The sequence below is a fragment of the Daphnia carinata genome, chromosome 10 (genome assembly GCF_022539665.2).
Source record: "Daphnia carinata strain CSIRO-1 chromosome 10, CSIRO_AGI_Dcar_HiC_V3, whole genome shotgun sequence".
In the NCBI taxonomy this organism is placed as follows: domain Eukaryota; kingdom Metazoa; phylum Arthropoda; class Branchiopoda; order Diplostraca; family Daphniidae; genus Daphnia; species Daphnia carinata.
In genome coordinates this window covers 2,438,382-2,458,724 of record NC_081340.1, presented here as the reverse complement: position 1 = coordinate 2,458,724, position 20,343 = coordinate 2,438,382, and the positions used below count along the sequence as shown (strand labels likewise).

At 38.7% G+C, this 20,343-nt stretch overlaps 1 protein-coding gene and 1 long non-coding RNA gene across 3 annotated transcripts in view; both read left to right on the top strand.

The window, feature by feature from the left end:
• Nucleotides 1–10,979: 10,979 nt before the first annotated feature.
• On the top strand, nt 10,980–13,025 carry LOC130702593 (uncharacterized). 2 transcript variants are annotated; one of them, XR_009004364.1, is made up of 5 exons: nt 10,980–11,033; nt 11,322–11,410; nt 11,479–11,562; nt 11,660–11,775; nt 12,563–13,025. It is a non-coding gene; the product is annotated as an uncharacterized LOC130702593 (long non-coding RNA). The 2 variants fall into 2 exon arrangements; XR_009421894.1 differs by having other exon boundaries at nt 11,630–11,775.
• A 3,271-nt stretch (nt 13,026–16,296) lies between these two features.
• LOC130701608 (uncharacterized) overlaps nt 16,297–20,343 on the top strand; it is a 52,438-nt gene continuing 48,391 nt past the window's right edge. The window contains exon 1 of the mRNA XM_057523565.2: nt 16,297–16,300. The gene's annotated coding sequence lies outside the window, so the exon portion shown is untranslated. The remainder of the gene's footprint in view (nt 16,301–20,343) is intronic.

Genomic DNA, 20,343 nt, shown 5'->3' with positions numbered 1-20,343 from the left:
GGTCCTTTGGCCGGCCAATCTAAATACATAAAAGACAAAAAAACACAATTAGTACACTTTAACTTATCACTGATACCTTACTGGCGACGATCTCGACGATCCCACGGCGATCTTGTAGCTCCCACGACGATCCACGTTGGGCCTTTTCGGTCCTTTGGCCGGCCAATCTAAATACATAAAAGACAAAAAAACACAATTAGTACACTTTAATTTATCAATGATACCTTACTGGCGACGATCTCGACGATCCCACGGCGATCTTGTAGCTCCCACGACGATCCTCGTTGGGCCTTTTCGGTCCTTTGGCCGGCCAATCTAAATACATAAAAGACAAAAAAACACAATTAGTACACTTTAACTTATCACTGATACCTTACTGGCGACGATCTCGACGATCCCACGGCGATCTTGTAGCTCCCACGACGATCCACGTTGGGCCTTTTCGGTCCTTTGGCCGGCCAATCTAAATACATAAAAGACAAAAAACACAATTAGTACACTTTAATATATCACTGATACCTTACTGGCGACGATCTCGACGATCCCACGGCGATCTTGTAGCTCCCACGACGATCCACGTTGGGCCTTTTCGGTCCTTTGGCCGGCCAATCTAAATACATAAAAGACAAAAAAACACAATTAGTACACTTTAATTTATCAATGATACCTTACTGGCGACGATCTCGACGATCCCACGGCGATCTTGTAGCTCCCACGACGATCCTCGTTGGGCCTTTTCGGTCCTTTGGCCGGCCAATCTAAATACATAAAAGACAAAAAAACACAATTAGTACACTTTAATTTATCACTGATACCTTACTGGCGACGATCTCGACGATCCCACGGCGATCTTGTAGCTCCCACGACGATCCTCGTTGGGCCTTTTCGGTCCTTTGGCCGGCCAATCTAAATACATAAAAGACAAAAAAACACAATTAGTACACTTTAACTTATCACTGATACCTTACTGGCGACGATCTCGACGATCCCACGGCGATCTTGTAGCTCCCACGACGATCCTCGTTGGGCCTTTTCGGTCCTTTGGCCGGCCAATCTAAATACATAAAAGACAAAAAAACACAATTAGTACACTTTAATATATCACTGATACCTTACTGGCGACGATCTCGACGATCCCACGGCGATCTTGTAGCTCCCACGACGATCCACGTTGGGCCTTTTCGGTCCTTTGGCCGGCCAATCTAAATACATAAAAGACAAAAAAACACAATTAGTACACTTTAACTTATCACTGATACCTTACTGGCGACGATCTCGACGATCCCACGGCGATCTTGTAGCTCCCACGACGATCCTCGTTGGGCCTTTTCGGTCCTTTGGCCGGCCAATCTAAATACATAAAAGACAAAAAAACACAATTAGTACACTTTAATTTATCAATGATACCTTACTGGCGACGATCTCGACGATCCCACGGCGATCTTGTAGCTCCCACGACGATCCTCGTTGGGCCTTTTCGGTCCTTTGGCCGGCCAATCTAAATACATAAAAGACAAAAAAACACAATTAGTACACTTTAACTTATCACTGATACCTTACTGGCGACGATCTCGACGATCCCACGGCGATCTTGTAGCTCCCACGACGATCCACGTTGGGCCTTTTCGGTCCTTTGGCCGGCCAATCTAAATACATAAAAGACAAAAAAACACAATTAGTACACTTTAATTTATCAATGATACCTTACTGGCGACGATCTCGACGATCCCACGGCGATCTTGTAGCTCCCACGACGATCCTCGTTGGGCCTTTTCGGTCCTTTGGCCGGCCAATCTAAATACATAAAAGACAAAAAAACACAATTAGTACACTTTAACTTATCACTGATACCTTACTGGCGACGATCTCGACGATCCCACGGCGATCTTGTAGCTCCCACGACGATCCACGTTGGGCCTTTTCGGTCCTTTGGCCGGCCAATCTAAATACATAAAAGACAAAAAACACAATTAGTACACTTTAATATATCACTGATACCTTACTGGCGACGATCTCGACGATCCCACGGCGATCTTGTAGCTCCCACGACGATCCTCGTTGGGCCTTTTCGGTCCTTTGGCCGGCCAATCTAAATACATAAAAGACAAAAAAACACAATTAGTACACTTTAATTTATCAATGATACCTTACTGGCGACGATCTCGACGATCCCACGGCGATCTTGTAGCTCCCACGACGATCCTCGTTGGGCCTTTTCGGTCCTTTGGCCGGCCAATCTAAATACATAAAAGACAAAAAAACACAATTAGTACACTTTAACTTATCACTGATACCTTACTGGCGACGATCTCGACGATCCCACGGCGATCTTGTAGCTCCCACGACGATCCACGTTGGGCCTTTTCGGTCCTTTGGCCGGCCAATCTAAATACATAAAAGACAAAAAAACACAATTAGTACACTTTAATATATCACTGATACCTTACTGGCGACGATCTCGACGATCCCACGGCGATCTTGTAGCTCCCACGACGATCCTCGTTGGGCCTTTTCGGTCCTTTGGCCGGCCAATCTAAATACATAAAAGACAAAAAAACACAATTAGTACACTTTAAATTATCACTGATACCTTACTGGCGACGATCTCGACGATCCCACGGCGATCTTGTAGCTCCCACGACGATCCACGTTGGGCCTTTTCGGTCCTTTGGCCGGCCAATCTAAATACATAAAAGACAAAAAAACACAATGAGTGCACTTTAACTTATCACTGATACCTTACTGGCGACGATCTCGACGATCCCACGGCGATCTTGTAGCTCCCACGACGATCCTCGTTGGGCCTTTTCGATCCTCTGGCCGGCCAATCTATATACATAAAATACAAAAAAACACAGTTAGTACACTTTAATTTATCAATGATACCTGTTTTTGGTGTCGCCGATCCTCGACGTCCCGCGGTCCACGGTGGCGCCCAGAGATTGCCCTCCTAATTCATCGAGAACGAAAGAAAAAAAAAAGAACAAACAATTGCTTTTGATTAATCAAATAACAACTACTGTCTGCTTAACACTAGCACATATCAAGTATACACGAATGACAAACAATTTTTGACAGATGGGTCCTGAAATAAAATTTATCGTTAATGATGAACAGGTTAGGAAAGTCGTAGGGTTGTTAATGTTAGTAGAGTGTTTGCATATTGTGCTGAGAGGTTTGATTGCAAGTTGGTGTGCAAATTGCAAAAAGTGCAAAGGTTGGAAATATGCGAAGTGCATTGCATGGAGGCAGTATAGTGCAAAAGTATCCCGTGTGACAATGATTGTGCCTTAGTCATCGTTTTCTGATCAATCTATTCTAATCTATCTTATGGTAACTAAACTATACACCCGTGCGAAGGCAAAACCCAGTGCTTATATGAGGCTTTCGTGGTGTGAGCGTGATTGAGAAGGCGCGAAACACTACACAAAACACCCGGAGAGATATATCTACACTAGTGTGCACCGTGCAAGTGAGTGAACTACTGATCGGAAAAGCGGAATTTTTTTTTTTTTTTTTAAATTGAATTGCCTAAGGACATTGATGTATTCGAGGTCACTGCTTTTAGGGAGATCAATTAGGGTGAAATTGACATTTCCTCCACTTATGCTGAACTTTTCCAAAAGCTTTTGACCTTCAGGTTTATGTTCCCTCTCCCTTTAAATTTTAGTTCCAAGAAGTGTTGTTTTCCTTGTAAGCAAAAGTGATGCACGTTTACGTAGTTTTCCTTTTAATGCCATTTAAATCTATAACGCTCTAGTGTAACGAACTCCTTCAGTTGGTGCTAGTAATTATTTTAGCTATTTATCGGTATGCTGGAATTGATTGCATACGCCGACTTGTCTCACGAAATAAAACGTAAATCGAAGTAGCAAAACTTTGGCATTATTGGAAAACAATAAATGCTTCATTAATCGAACCCTCCCCCCAAAGCAAAAATCAAATCCAACCTACGTGTGTCACGGCAAACAAAAAACAAACGAAAAAAAAAGATAGCATATAAATGCAGAAGATAGCAGCTGGGTAATTCCGGCATAGCAACACAACAAATTCTTTCGTTTTTAGGACTAAATTCAGGAGCATCAAAATTCCTTTGTATGACATTCAAATTCACACTGTGTGGGGCGCAAAAAAAAGAAAGGGTAAGAATATTGATCGTTACGTCATGTTGAAAAGGTACACCCGGTGGGGATGGCGAGCAACATCAGGGTGACATAAAATCGTATAAAATGGTGCAACAGAACCAACTACAATCAGTCGAGTGTTCATCTTCGACGTAGCAAGAGAATTCCAGTTGTTTTGCAAATTGCTGAACTCCTTTGCCCGCTACCATCAGCAGCTTCAGTTCGCCTTGCAACAATGGGTAAAGTAGGCTACAATGTTTAATTAGAATAGAAATTAATAATTGATGTTGTTGTACTGCAATGGTTCAGTGATTGATTTCCCTAAATGAGATGTTGAAATGAGATGATGATGGGTTGCGCATTGCTGTGCCAATGGGTTCACCGTCTTCTAACTATGGTAGTTATTCATATGAGGCTACAACTGCTGCGCCGTACTACACCACGACTGAAAATATTCTTAATCGTGAAAACTGCGCTGTCCATCAAGTTTCTATGACGGGATGGTTAGATTTGTTTTAATATTGCTGTCCTCGTTCCAAAATGAGTTATTACCCTGCCATATATTAATCTTTAACTAGTCGTTCAACACACATGTTGTTTCTAAATGAAATGCTGAATACAGCCATAATGTCGTTACCGAATCCACTTGTCTTTATTCTTTATCACATAAAGCGGATGAAGCGATTTAAATTAGTGTTCGTACAACGTTAGAATTCAAATACAATTATGGTAAAACCAAAGCTTATATTGTACATAATAAGGTATCATTTTCTTTTATTCCGTTATACTTTACCATGGTAAACGTTAGATTGTTAGAATATTTTTTTTTTTTTTTACCTAAAGCTGTTGCTAAGCGAGGGGTTAAAAATAGAAAACAACGAAAAGGTACCGTTAGGTGGTGTTGGTAACATCCTCATCCTTCCAAATTTGACATGAGTTATGCATGGATATTTTCTCTTATGCTTCAATTCGTCGACGTTTTCGATCTTCGTGTTTTCCTGCTGTTAAAGCTCTAGTTCCAGTGGTAAGAAAAGAAGAAAAGTAACAAAGAAATGTGTGAATAATTTCAGATTTCATTACTGGCTATAGGCGATCGCCGTAATTTGCTTTAAAAATTAAATTGTTAACTATGCTATTTACTTTACAGCTGAGCCATGTTTTCTTTATTTTGAGATGTTCACTATTACCCGCTGAGGCCTAATATTTTTTAGCCCATTTTAAACTACATAATTGATTACCCTTATTAGTTGAATGGCATCATCTTATGGGGGGCAATAATCAACCTAAAAGGTGTAGCTGCAACATCAACATATTTTCATCTCTAAAAATTCTCAGATGTCAAATTTCAAGACCCTTTATAATGATGCCATACTGTCATTCTTAGGACGGCTGCAACCATTGATTAATCTGCTTCTGGATTTTTGAAGTGAGGTAAAGAGGCACGCTGTGACTGAAGAATGTAACTAACGATAAGGAGGGAACACGAGTTGGGCAAGATGGAAACATTCATCAACAAGGCAAATACATCCTTTTTTATTTCTCATATTGATGATTTGACCAATACTTTTGCTAAATGCAGGTTGTTAAGTGGGAAATTCATTTTGAAAAGCTTAAAGAAACCTGAGGATTAAAAAAAGACATCTATAGTCTATTGAGATGGTTTTCACTACTACCTGTCAATTACCACTAGACGTTCTAGCACTTAGACTTTGGCAAGTCATATTTATAGCTATTCATTCCCTATACCCAAACTCCATTTAATCCACTAGCTTTGGATTTACAGGAACTGTTTGAATGAAACTTCATCAGACATTGGCATGAATTTGAGTTGATTGCACTTTTACTTGTAAAACATAGCTGTTCTCACCAATTTCCATATAGTTGTCAAATAGTAATTATGGCCAACAAATATTAATTGATACTTTTTAGGTTGATGTTCCCAACTGATGTTAAGTCCTATTTTGTGGTTATTTCTGTCAATAAGGTAAAAAGGTTTTGTTTAACATGTTTCACGAAAACATGATTCTGTTAATTATGTTTTTTTTTTTTAAGTGGGGTAAAGAGACATGTTGTGTGTGAAGAATGCAAATGTGACGATATGAGGAGGAACGAGGAGTTGGGCAACAGAGAAACGTTCGACAACAAAGTAAATACATATTTTTTTATTTTTCAAAATGATGATTTTCCTAATACTTTTACTGAAGGCATGGTGGTTAGCGGGAAACCCTGGGCTAAACTTAACATAAGCCATTTTTGTTAGCACTTTTACCTTAAGAAAAGAAATGTAGAGTCTGTTGGAGATAGTTTTCACTAACACTCGCTATTTACCACTAGACTTTGTAACACTCAGACTTTGGCAAGTGTCACTATGAAGACCCGACTATGTCGGCATTAAACTGCAACGTCCCAGAGGTAACTGCTTCTTCAAGTTATTTCGGTTTCTTGTTCATAGGCAGCGTAAAGCGATAACTTTTTGGTAATGCTTAGGATTTTGTTCATAGGTAGCGTAGCTGTTTTCGAAAATGTTTTGGTTTCCCGTTCATAGGTGGGAAACTGTTTTCTAAAATGCTTCGAGTTTCCATTCATAGGTGGCCAACTGTTTATGCTTTGAGTTTCCATTCATAGGTTGCGTGGAAGTATTTGTAAAATGCTTCGGTTTCCTGTTCATAGGTGACTGTGTAATGTTTCGGTTTCCGGATAATAGGTGGCTCTACTAAAACGATTTCCCGATAATAGGTGGGTGCAAAAATGGTTTGATTTTCCGATAAGTGGCTGTGCTAAAATGTTTCGATTTTCTGACAATAGGTGTTGCAAAAATGTTTCGATTTCCTGATAATAGGTGGCACTGCTAAAATGTTTTTATTTTCTAATAGGTGGCTCTGCTAATGGTTTGATTTCTCGATAATAGGTGGCTCTGCCTAAATTGTTTCGATTTTCTCATAATAGGTGGCTCTGCTAAAATGCTTCGATTTCCAGATAATAGGTGGCATTCTGAAATGTTTTGATTTTCCGATAACAGGTGGCATTCCTGAAATGCTTTGATTTTCCGATAATAGGTGGCTCTGCCAAAATATTTCGATTTCTTGATAATAGGTGGTTCTGCTAATGGTTTGATTTCCCGATAATAGGGGGTTCTGCTAATGGTTTGATTTCCTGATAATAGGTGGCTCTGCTTAAATGTTTCGATTTCTCATAATAGGTAGCCTAAAATGTTTCGATTTCCTGGTGATAGGTGGCACTGCTAAAATGTTTTCATTTCCCAATAATTGGTGGTTCTTCCAAAATGTTTTTATTTCCCTATAATTGGTGGTTCTGCCAAAATGTTTCGGTTTGCTCATAGGTGGCTCTGCTAATAGTTTAGTTTTTCGATAATAGGTGGCTCTGCTTAAATGTTTCGATTTTCTCATAATAGGTGGCTCTCTAAAATGCTACGATTTCCTGATAATAGGTGGCGCTGCTGAAATGTTTTGGTTTTCCGATAATAGGTTTGTTTTCCCGATAATAGGTGGTTCTGCCAAAATGTTTCATTGCCACACATAGGTGGCATTCCTGAAATGTTTTGATTTTCCGATAATAGGTGGCTCTGCTAAAATATTTCGATTTCCGGATAATAGGTGGCTCTGCTAATGGTTTGATTTCCCAATAATAGGTGGCTCTGCTAAATGTTTCGATTTCTTGATAATAGGTGGCACTCCTAAAATGTTTGGATTTCCTGACGATAGGTGGCACTGCTAAAATGTTGTGTTTTTCCTATAATAGGTGGTTCTGCCAAAATGTTTCGTTTTGCTAATAATAGGTGGCACTGCTAAAATGTTTTGATTTCCGATAATAGGTGGCTCTGCTAAAATGTTTGGATTTCTTGATAACATGTGGCATTGCTAGAATGTTTTACTTTCCCGATAATAGGTGGCTCTGCTAAAAGGTTTCGATTTCCTGATAATACGTCGCTTTCCTAAAATATGCTGATTTCCCGACAATAGGTGGCTCTGCTAAAATGTTTTGATTTCGATAATAGGTGGCTCTGCTAAAATGTTTTGATTTCTCGATAATAGGTGGCCTTTTCATTATCCTCGTGTCATCGAAATCCTACATTGTTTTCATGAAGATGAGCAGTACCTATTTGCAGCCTTGAAGCTTTTTAGTTGCGTCGAAGAATTTCGTTTCTTGTCTGGTGAATGGTTTATAATGTTCCCTATTCTACTATCACCTGTTTTCTGTAGGATAATGCTGTAAAAACAATAATTTTAGAACTTTGAGTACCAACTGTCCTTATAAAAATAGAAATTTCTCTTGTTAGTTACTTCAAGGCAGTAACACCTGTGCTGTAAAAAAGTTCACGAAATATGATCCTCTCTTCTTTTTAGCGACGAGGTGAGAAAGCTTTGTAGAGTAAAGTAAAGAGTTAGTAAATTTTTTTCTGCTTTAAAAGGCATCGAGGAAGCAAATTCGTGAAATGGGTAAAAAAGTTATTTTCATTGCAACCATCCCACATGAAAACGCTGCAGAGTTCAATAAAGAATAGCGCAAATGATTTCCTGTGGTCTGCTCAACGTGCTAAATCCACTAGACATCTGTCATTTGTTTTTAAAAATTCCTAATGGAGATTTTAATTTTCTTCTGAATAATCCAGAACATGTTGATCCTAAGGACATGATCCTGTTGCAACTGTTGCCCTCTTTGGTCTGTTTTGTAAGTGCTGCCATCTGTTTCCTAACTTTGTAACCATGTTCTGTTTTCATTATTGTTGTCTTTCCCCTAGGGGTCAGGTCGAACGTGAGTCGACCTCTGGCCTCTCCTTTATTCAGACGGGGAGTCGGGATTTGACCCGATGTCCGATAGGATGTTAAGAGGGGGCTCTGCAGTTGCTGGGCGCCCTCGCGTAAGTCCTTTAAGAAGGAGCTGTGCATGACTGCTGGTTTCCCTTCGCGTATAGTGTATGTGTATTTGTGAATAGTATATGTTGTGTGTATTCTGTATGTCCTGTGTTGTAATTTCGCTGTGTAATTGTGTGCATAAATGGAAGAAACTGTAACAATCCTGACCCGTAGCATTATCTTCACCAAATAGTTTTGCCAAATGTGGTTTATTTGCATTGCATTCCCCATTGCAATGAAGAAGTCTTTACAGTGGAAAATGTTGAAAGGTACAACAGTATTACTTGTCAGCGCCATTTCAAAATCCTCGCTGCCAAAAGAGTTGCTTCGAACACTATTATTCTGGACTGACGCTCACAGAACAAAATTTACATGCAAAGGGTGGTCGTGAGGATTTGGCTGATTACTGCAGTAAGAAGTGCAGAGAGTGGGTAAACTTTTACGTTAAGTGACCAAAAAGATTGTCATCATAATATTTTTCAAAGGTACGTACAACGACGACTTGCTAAATCCTTGGAGTATCATCGTTGGAAATATGATGCGACTGGGAGAAATACTGCCAGTGAGATGGCAAGTTAATTTATAGAGACGATTGTTTGGATTAACCTACATGAAAGCCAAAGATCTCTGTAGATTTTCAAAAAGCTCTTGATCGTATTACAGCAACGCTTGCAGATGAAGATCTGCTGGATCACATTATCACAATTTTTACGATAATTATGGAAACGATCCCTTTAAATCGCTTGGGGTCGACTTTAAACGTAAACTTAGGCAATCTACTGCTTTTTATTAGTTGATAAAGCATTTTAAGGGCACCATGTGGCATCGGTTGTGTTTTTCTGGAGGTGAAAGTCAAACAAGTATAGAAAGTATGGGAGCGTTACAAAACTGAATGTCGGTCTCCCTTGACAGTGGAAACAATTCGGGGTGCATTACCGTAGGTAAACTAGTGGAGCTTTGCAAATTTTTTAGAGAGATATATCACCGTATGAACCGGATATAACAGCGTTAAATTTTTTCACAGCTCGTTACTTCAAATAATTCCCCTGGTATGTTGCACAAGTGACTATGTATTGTGCTTGGAAACGGATGCCGGTGACCTTTGCGCCCAGAGCATTGGTGAACACGGCATTCATTTGACTTAAAATACGTTTTTGCTGGTTCGTCATCAATGGGCATCATATAGTGTAACTCGTTTTGATGCAATCCTATCAATGGTTTCAGTGCCGTCGTCTATATGACAATACAATTACGTTGCAAATGTGTTGATTCAACATGAATGAAATTTTAATTAAATGAACAAATTTCGTGAATTTTTGTACCAGTAATAATTCAATTAGTTAAACTCCGGTTGTGCTACCGTCTATGGCAATCCGGTTTACCCAAGATAAAAATAAAAATATTGGCCTTTTTTTTCTGTTTTGCTGTTATCGCCATCTATCGGTCACATTTCTGGTTAATTCTCTACACACAACTGACCGAAAACACCTGAAAAAACTGAAAGTCATCTGAATTGGTTAAATATCACAGGATACACTCAAAATTGAATGCTTATTCCTGTAAAATTGCTATTTTTTTCATAAAGTTAATCGTTATTCAAATACATCGAATATTTGATGATAGCGCGCCAGTACGCTACAGCGCTAGCGTGGTGCAGTAGAAATATTCTTTGAGTGGATGTCGAGAACTAACTAGAAATCTGACTGGTAGATGGCGTAGCATTGAGTCAACGTACGCAAAAAAAAAAATAATAAACAAGGCAAAACCTAATCACATATTCGGAATCGGCGTTTATTTTGGCTTTGGTGGCATATTGAAACAAAATTCCAAGCCAAAATGTTAGTCGGGATTATTTGTTATTTATTTTTTATTTACTTTCCGAAATATTGAAAATATTTCTTTTTAAGATTTAAGATCTCGATCTGGCAACGTCGCGGGCAAACATTAGTCAGAAGTCCTTCCTTCGCCATTTTGGATGTAGCCTTTGTCAGGGACTATCGTCTGATGTATTGTCCGGACGCCGCCTTCCTTTCTTGTAATTCTTTGTCCCCCAGACTCTGCACTAACCAACGAAGAAAATGCATTTTCACATTACTTTGTCTGAATTTAATGTACTCGTAATTTAATTGATCATAGAAAACATTTTGCCGTACGCACGAATGCCTAAATCTTGATGGGAACTGTTTGCATGCAATGTTGAAATGCGTTTTCTTTTGGCGTAAATGTTTTTACTAGTATGTTAAACATCCAATCCATTCTTACTTACTGAAGACTTTTTGTCAAAATTTTGAATCTTGCAATTTGATGTTGTATCTCATACAAGCATGCTGGCCCACGTCAGGAAATAGGGTACAGTAATTGCATGGCCCTTTTTGAGTCTGCCGTCTGACCTATACATATGTAATGGGAAAGGTTTGGCCTTATGATAGCTTTAGTATTATGAAAGATTAGGTTCAGCCATTAATTTTTTTTTGCTTTAGGTGTTGGAACAACTAATTACATGGAGGTGATGTGTAAATTTGGGACTTGAGTTGTCAGCAGTTGGTTGAAAAGAGCATAGATGGGTAAATATGGAAATAAATAATACTTAACGTTACAACTCGTTTTGATTTTGTATGTTGGCCAATATAGAATCACACTCTTTCTCTTATTCATCTTTAGAATCCTGGGTTGGCCACTTTATGAAACATTCGCGTCTATTTAGGCCAAAAGTACGACAAATCTATCCACATCGAACATGGAGCGGATTACCGTATTGTACATAGAAACGTTTGAAGGTGCAGTATTTTATCTATCCTACATCATTTGCTAATTGTCCTTTGAATAGGTTAAACTTTTAAGGTTCTAGATTTGCTTTTAGGCAGTATAGTTGTCTATTATTTGAATTTAACACTTTGCATCTTGGGTAGTGAAAAAACGTGTCGTGCTGCGTCCAAACATTAGAAAGTTCAGCAGCTGCGTGTGGTTTAATTTATAGTTAATGTTCTTCCTTCTGATAAAGCAGATATTGCCATCGTTCGAACTAACTTTTATAGCGCTAGCTTACGTAGTATGTGATCCTTTGGCGATGCGTTGGCTTTTGTTATTACTTGTTTTTTGTATTTGCGTAACAATTGCCCATTTTGGAACACATTTTCTAAACATCGTTCTGTTTGATCGTTTTTTCGGTAATATCGGATTTAACAAACTCGTGACTGCAAACATCGAATTTTTGGAAATGTGTTAAAAAATGACTGGCTGATAGTTCTGAACGATTTTGTTCATTTGTTATTGTTCTACGTCGTGTGATGAATTTGCTATTTTATCTTTTGGTCTTAAGCATTGGAGGGAAAGAAGCCGTTGCTAATTAAGTAGAATTTTGTTCACTGACAAACTGCTGCATTAACTTCGAAGAAAAAATCCGAATAGTTTGGTTACAAATTGCACAAGGAAAGTTGCGAGAAATAGGGCATCTTTAGGTATTGCGCTGTTAAAATGTGAGTGGCACTTCAGTTTCTTCCACCTAAATCTTACCCGTGATACATTGTGAGAAAACTAATAAATATTTTTTTTTTTGCTTTTCAGATGGTATGGAATAGATGCATGTTGGAGTAATGTTCCAGAAAGCAGCATTCCAGGGGCAAGAATCCAAGTTGAAAGGCTGATCAACACTTCATATATTGTTAAACTTGTTTTCTTTGCTCCTTGGTGAATTAGAATTAAATTGGAAATTGAAAGTTATTGAACTAATTTGCCAATCAGTTAGATGGAATTTGTGGAAGTTGCCGAAATGTCAGGACGGAGTGATACGCAAAATTTGGAGTCGAAAAAAGTGTTTGCATGTGGTGAATGCTAAGAACGTCTGTTGGCAGTTCCAGAAATTTTAAGGCTTGGGACACGATACAGGCTGTAGATGGTAGAATTTGCATTGCAAGTCAAAATCGTGTGTTGTTGCCTGTCGACTATTAAGTAACAAGTTGGAGCTAATGTGTCATAAAATGATTACTTCTTAGATACTAAAAATAAATACACAAAGATATAATTGGAATTGGTTTTGTATTGTCCCACCTCCACCCACAATTCCACCACGTTTTACAATACGTTTACATATTATTAAACACATACATTATACAATAATACATACATACATAATACACAAACACTTAAGCTAACCCGTTGGCTGCCAAGCCATTACAACCCGTAGGTTGTTCTTCTACAGTCTCTACCATCGCTTCAGATGGAAGACGATGCAAGGGGGACTTGTCTTTCGACAAGTCCGGGCTGATTTGACGGTGGAGACCTTTATGGGAATGCACACCCCGGGTTACTCCACGATCAAATCGACAAAGAGAAGGCCCTACTGGTGCATTGCCTAATGCGCCCGAAGGCGCAAGGCGACTGCCCTACCCCAATAGGTGATCAACCTAGGGGTAGAACAGCGCCCGCCGGTCCCTACAGCTACAAAAAAAAATGGGAGAAAAATGGGTGGCAGCCAACGGGTTAGCTTACACTGCACGACAATACAAAACAAAACAATACCAAAACGCGAGGCTCCACGATGAGGGGGATGAGGCGAAGACGTGCGCGAACGACGATGATGCGGCAATGGCGATTAGCTCGATGACGGTGAAGCGAAGACAGCGAAGTGACGATGGCAAGGCTAAGGCGATCAGCTTGAAGACACCAAAGACGACGGCGGCAATGACAGCGAGACGAGGACTGCGATGACGGCGAGACGAGGACTGCGATGACGGCGAGACGAGGACTGCGATGACGGCGAGACTAGGACTGCGATGACGGCGAGACGAGGACTGCGATGACGGCGAGACGAGGACTGCGATGACGGCGAGACGAGGACGGCGATGACGAGGACGGCGATGACGAGGACGGCGATGACGAGGACGGCGATGACGAGGACGGCGATGACGAGGACGGCGATGACGAGAACGGCGATGACGAGAACGGCGATGACGAGAACGGCGATGACGAGAACGGCGATGACGAGAACAGTGAGGCGGAGACGATCAGCTTGATGACAATGAGGAGAAAATGAAGTGAAGAACAAGACCCATTTCTTTTTCATTACCAATCTGAAGAAAAAAAAAGGAAATAAATTAGATGAAAGAACAATAGCATACTCATAGTCATCTTGACTGACAAACTCTTGTAAAAAACGAAAAACAAATAAAATTCATCACAGGAAAGAGATATACTATGACAATCAAACAGTTTTCCATTGGCAACCTACTTGTAACAGTAACCTTTAACGAACCATAGTGTAATTGAGTTTTTTCATAGCGTAAACATTGCAAAGTCTACTACTGATAAGCTGTATGGGGAATTAAAAGGTGAAAAGTATCAGTACTTGCAATTAGTTCTTTTAACATAAATGTGCAACTATCAGATATCTCAAATTGTTAGAGAACACCCAGTAAGCTTGGGTTTGCAAACCATCCACTACATCCTTTCGAATAAATTGACAATTCTGTTGCGAGGGACACATTTGAAAGGAATGCCCCCATGGTAAAGTTTGCAAGTATTTAAATTTGCCTTCTATGCTTTGGAAAAGAATTAAGGGCATAAATGGCATATTGTGAGTTAAATACCTTTCCCACGAGTAAATAGCGTAATAAAAAACTAAAGTATGGATAGCCTAGCTGAGCAGCTGGCACAGCTGATCAACAATTGGAACTGTCACATATAAAAAACAACCAATTTTAGAGTGTTTTCATTCCAATATATACCCAAAAATGATGGACAAAACCGTAGATAACGTACCGTTAATTTTTTTATGAATATTCTTAAACACACCATAGTTAAGAAAATTAACATACAGCAACTTTACTAGTTACGACAATCAGCCATTATAGGGAAACAGCAGCGCCATCTAGTTTTACTATTTGATGCCCAATGAAAATCTTAACTTCAAAACGAAGTGCGAAAATTAGCGCTTTACGTGATCGTACCTTGATCGTTAGTATTTCAGACAGTTACCTCTTATTTTTGTAGCGCCATAACCAAAAAATTTAGCGGGTAGTTTGCATGCAGGACAGACGTTAAACATGCCATCCATTCATCCGCATACATGTCGTAAGATTAACCAGCATCGTAGATAGCAGAATGACAAGAAAAAAGGACCACCCAATCACATCAGTTGATGTAACGTTACTAAAAACGGTAGGAAGAATACAGTTCATTTTTTACTTTTTTCAAAATCGCGTAAAATATTTCCGGAAGTCACCGAAAGTAGCCAATATCTCCGAAAATATTGATCGTGTGACGAAATGAATACAACATTCGTAATCCTTATCAAATTTGGAATACAACTGATGTGTTTTCAGCCAAAAGCCGGATTTGGCCAAAATCGCGATTTTTCCTGAACTACAGTTCATGAAAATTTGCGATTTTCGACGATTTTCGGGTATTTTGTACTGACCCATGGATTCGACCCCAAATTTCATGAGGATCACGAAAATATGAATCTTTTTATGTACAGACTTAAACGTAAGCAACCACAAGCTATTTAAAAACCGGAAGTAAAACTGGAAATCACAATTTCGGAAATCTAAAAAATGAGCTATATTCTCCTTTAGATTGCTAAAACGATTTTCATAGTTGCAGTAGTCACCTACTGTAAATAAACATAGCGGAGCTTCTAAAAGTACGATTTCAGTTACGACAAATGTAACGCTGAATAGCTCTACATTTCCAGAGAATTTCTCAAATCTTAATGACACCTTAATTCACCCGAATGAAAATTTCGTGCCTTACGGTGATTAAATTTGTTAGTCTAAACAGTATTACATGCAAACCTGTAGCCAAAAAGTGACGGGATTTAAAAAAAAAAATAGGTTCCACTAGCATCTGGTGGACTGTGGCAGTTTTGCCTCACAGTTAAGCCGCGTCTGTGTGAATCTAAATTTATTATATAAAATTAGTGTTTAATTATAAAATTACGACTTATTAAACTATTTTATTACTAAAACAACACATAGACAGGCATTGAAAAACCGTGGAAAGGTTAATGATGAAACCATGAAATCTACCGAACTACCAAACGAAACCTACGAAACTACCAAACGTAGTATCTTACCAAACTTATTGCTGATAGTTGATTCATGGCTAGTATTACTTTTGCTACTTTGCCTTTACAATAGTGTCCTTAGATTGCAGAGTATTACTGGACATGTTTTGTGCAACAGTTTTTAGTATTGGTCTTTAATAGAGCAATATCTCCTGTTGCAAACTCACACTAGGATACACCAACAGCTTGTTGCTTCATCTGTATGTTCTTATATCAACTTCAAATGTTATTTTAATTGTGTGTCCCACACATAAACTGTAACTAAGTTTTGAGTTTATTTTATCCTAGTTTCAGCATTTCCACACCATTTTCACCATGTTTGTCACATAGGAAAAGACTTGATCGAACAATAGTAGAGAATGTTATTTTAACAACAAAGAGTGCACTCAATAATATGGGATTTTAGTTTAATATGACTAAAATTCATTGGCGAAGTTATTTGGCCAATAACTTCGCCATGTAACCCATTTCTGTTCAAGTCTGAAGTGACAAGTGAATGATAAAAGCTTATTCCTTCAATGTTATACTTCAGTTTTGGCCACAGATCAAGTAAATTAATAGATTATAATGTAGTAATCTTATAAAACCTTTTCTAAGTCTGAATGGGATGACCGTAGGTGATAATAAAAAACACTTGTTGACTTTACATGACTCGATAGCTAGATGAAGTAACTTGAATGCTCTGGTTAAGATTGCGACTGGTACTCCCATAATAACGCACGTATATGAACTTTGTAAGCCTATTGCATGATTTTGCAGATGGAGCAATTACATGCAAAGGCATGAACCCCTCCCCCCCCCAAAAAAACAAAAAATAAATAAAACCCTTGAAACACAAAAATAATTTAAATTTCATGTGCCAGAAATGATACATTTACCTAGACTGTACAGAATTTGCAGCCATCTCTGGTTTCAGCAAGCGGATTCGGTTCACATCATTTTAATCAACATTGAAACGGTCATCGCTGTTATACCCGGTTCATACGGTAATACATCTCTTTAAAAAATTTGCAAAGCTCCACTAGTTTACCTACGGTAATGCACTCCAAATTGTTTCCACTGTCCAGGGTGGCCGACATTCATTTTTTGTTATGTTCTGGTACTTTCTATACTTGTTTGACTTTCACCTCCAGAAAAATACAACAGATGCCAAATTGTACCCTTAAAATGCTTTATCAACTGACAAAAAGCAGTGGATTACCTCAGTTTATGTTTGAAGTCGACCCTAGGCGATTTAAAGCGATCGTTTCCATAATTGTCGTAAAAAATTGTGGTAATGTGATCCAGCAGATCTTCATCTGCATGCGTTGCTATAATACGATCAAGAGCTCTTTGAAAATCTACAGAGATCTTTGGCTTTCATATAGGTTGATCCAAACAATCGTCACCATAAATGAACTTACCATCTTACCGGCAGTATTTCTCCCAGTCGAATCGTATTTGCAACGATGACACTCCAAGGATTTAACAAGTCGTTGTAGGTACCTTTGAAAATATATTATAATGACAATAATTTTGGTCACTTAACGTAAAAGTTTACCCACTCTCTGCAGTTTTTACTGTAGTGATCAGCCAAATCCTCACGACCACCCTTTGCATGTAAATTTAGTTCTGTGGGCGTCAGTCCAGAATAATAGTGTTAGAAACAACTCTTTTGGCAGCGAGGATTTTGAAATGGCGCTGAAAGTGGAGCAAACTGCGAACTTCATAACCATTAGGCGCTCGTTTGCCATCCAATACCTGCTTACACTTGGATATATTAATTTAAGATCCTTTGGTCCCGCATTTAGAAATTTTTAATATTAAGTTACTTGGATCCTGTTCGGTCTTGCAAATCTCTGCTGCCTGGTCAACCCATCAGCAATTTAAAACATATATTAATTTAATAGGAACACATGTAATATTGTACCACCTTTTAAAATTTTCCATGTAACAACTTCTTCATTGCAACGGGGAATGCAATGCAGATAAATCGCATTTGGGCAACCATTGTGTGAAAATAATTGCTGCGGGTCAGGATCATGTCGTTAAGATGAATGATTTCGATTCTTCAGAAGAAACTGAAAATTTTTATTAGGAATTCTCTAAAACAAATGACATACGTCTTGTGGATTTAGCATGTTGATCAGACCACAGGAAATCACTTGCTATATTCTTTGTTGAACTCTGCAGCATTTTCATATGGGATGGGTGAAACGAATAACTTTTTTGCCCATTTCTCGATTTGCTTCCTCTATGCCTTTTTAGTCAGAAAAGAAATTAATTTATTCCTTAATCTATTTTATAAATTTTTTTCACCTCGTCATTGAGAGGAAAAGATGATCATGTTTCATGAATTGTTTACAGCATAGTTATTACTGCCTTGAAATAACCAACAAGAGAAATTTGAGTTCCACGCTACATAATCAAAATGGCCTTTGGCATCTTTCACACTTCACCCCTTGAAGGACAATAACACACATAAGGCAGATGATCGATGTTTATGAGATATAGTTGTACATTTGCCTGTCCAGCAATTTTATACTGCATGTATGTAATGTTCAGGATGAAGCACAGTCGAACAAGTTGTGTGCTAAAACTGACATGTTAACTTGTTATTCCTATTATCTAGATAGTTCCCATCCTATTATTTAGATGACTTAATCAACGAATATCATGAAGGGTTTGTTGAGTATCTTAGATGCAATTGGACCTTTTGGTAGTCGCAATCACCGGCGTGCCCCACTCAAAATTACTTTTACTTCAACTTACTCAGTTCATACCGACCCATTCGAATCAAGTGAGTACGAGGGCATCAAGGTTTCAAAATTACACAGCGTTAATTAATTGGATTACCGTTTTGCCGGAGTCCGTGACAGCACAAGCAACTAAATCTCTTTTGGCAAGAACAACTGCAACTGAAGCTTTCTGAACAGGTGTTGGTTTTATGTAGCCAGAATTTTTAATGTTTCGAAGTAGTAGTTGGCGCAGGCCGGCTTCTTCGAATGAAGTTATGTATTGAGGTACATCTTTACCTGTAATCTAAAGCAAACCCAACAGATATTTTTAAATCATAAAATACAGTTACGAGAAATGGCTTCCCTGGAGGATAACTTTATCAAAATTGTTAAAGCGTTCCCCACAGATGATGCCCTTAAACAGTTCCTTTTCATCGCATGCACAGCTCCCAGAATGTATTGCTCACCCGGTTTTCCATCTTCCATCAATTCACTGAATAGATTCGAGCAGCCTTTCGAGGTGTTGCCAGCTGCATGACCCTAGAGGTAAAACAATGAACACGAGAACATAAAATATTTTTGTGAAGATACAATTGGTGTTTACATTGTAACACTTGCTGCCACCAATGCATCCTCCTTGAGGCAAATACCTTGCTACATTGCCCTCTTCTTCGTTAAAAACGAACACTAAAAATGTTGTTTTTTTGTTTTTTGTTTACCTCATGGCAGGTACGACTTCCACCACCGCCGCGGCCAGGCTTCTTCAGTACCACTAACTTCACATGCTTACCTGACCAATTCCAATGAGTTTCAGATTTTTCAGAAGAAAATTTTTAGCCCGACCGAGAAAAGTCGGGCTTAAAATTTTTATCGGTCAGTGTATGTAGAGAATTAACTAGAAATGTGACGGTAGATGGCGATAGGAGTAAAACAGAAAAAAAGCCAATATTTTTTATTTTTGTTTTGGGAAGAACGGATTGCCATACTATTTATGGCCATACTACTTATTGCAGTCTGTTTTACCCCGTAAAAAAATATCTACTCTGGCAACAAGGAAAAAGGGAGAGGAGTTTATTTGTCTGTCACATTGAGTATTCCTGTGATTGGCTGGACAGGGACTACGCCATAATCGCCGCCGGCTGCAGTGAATCGGTGGGATGGGGGCTTTGGAGCACTAAAATGTGGATGGAAACGTCGATATAAGCAATTTTTCAGCTCACGGGCTTTGCTTAAAACGGGTGGGCAACAGCACCTAAGCCGACGGCCAAGGGTAACGGGTACATTGCTAAGCGCGAAAAATAAAAGTATAAATAATGAAATAATAAAGAAAATAATAAAATAAAATAATAAATATTATAATAATTAAATTAATAATAAATATTATAATAATTAAATTAATAATAAATAATAATTATTAATAATATCACAATTAAATTAATAACAAAATATTACATATTAACAAAGATTCGAACCTGTGAAAACAGCATGGCAGCTGCGAACTATACTACAGCGCCACACCTCACTTACTTTATGTATATATAAGATGCCTATTTGAATTGGTGACA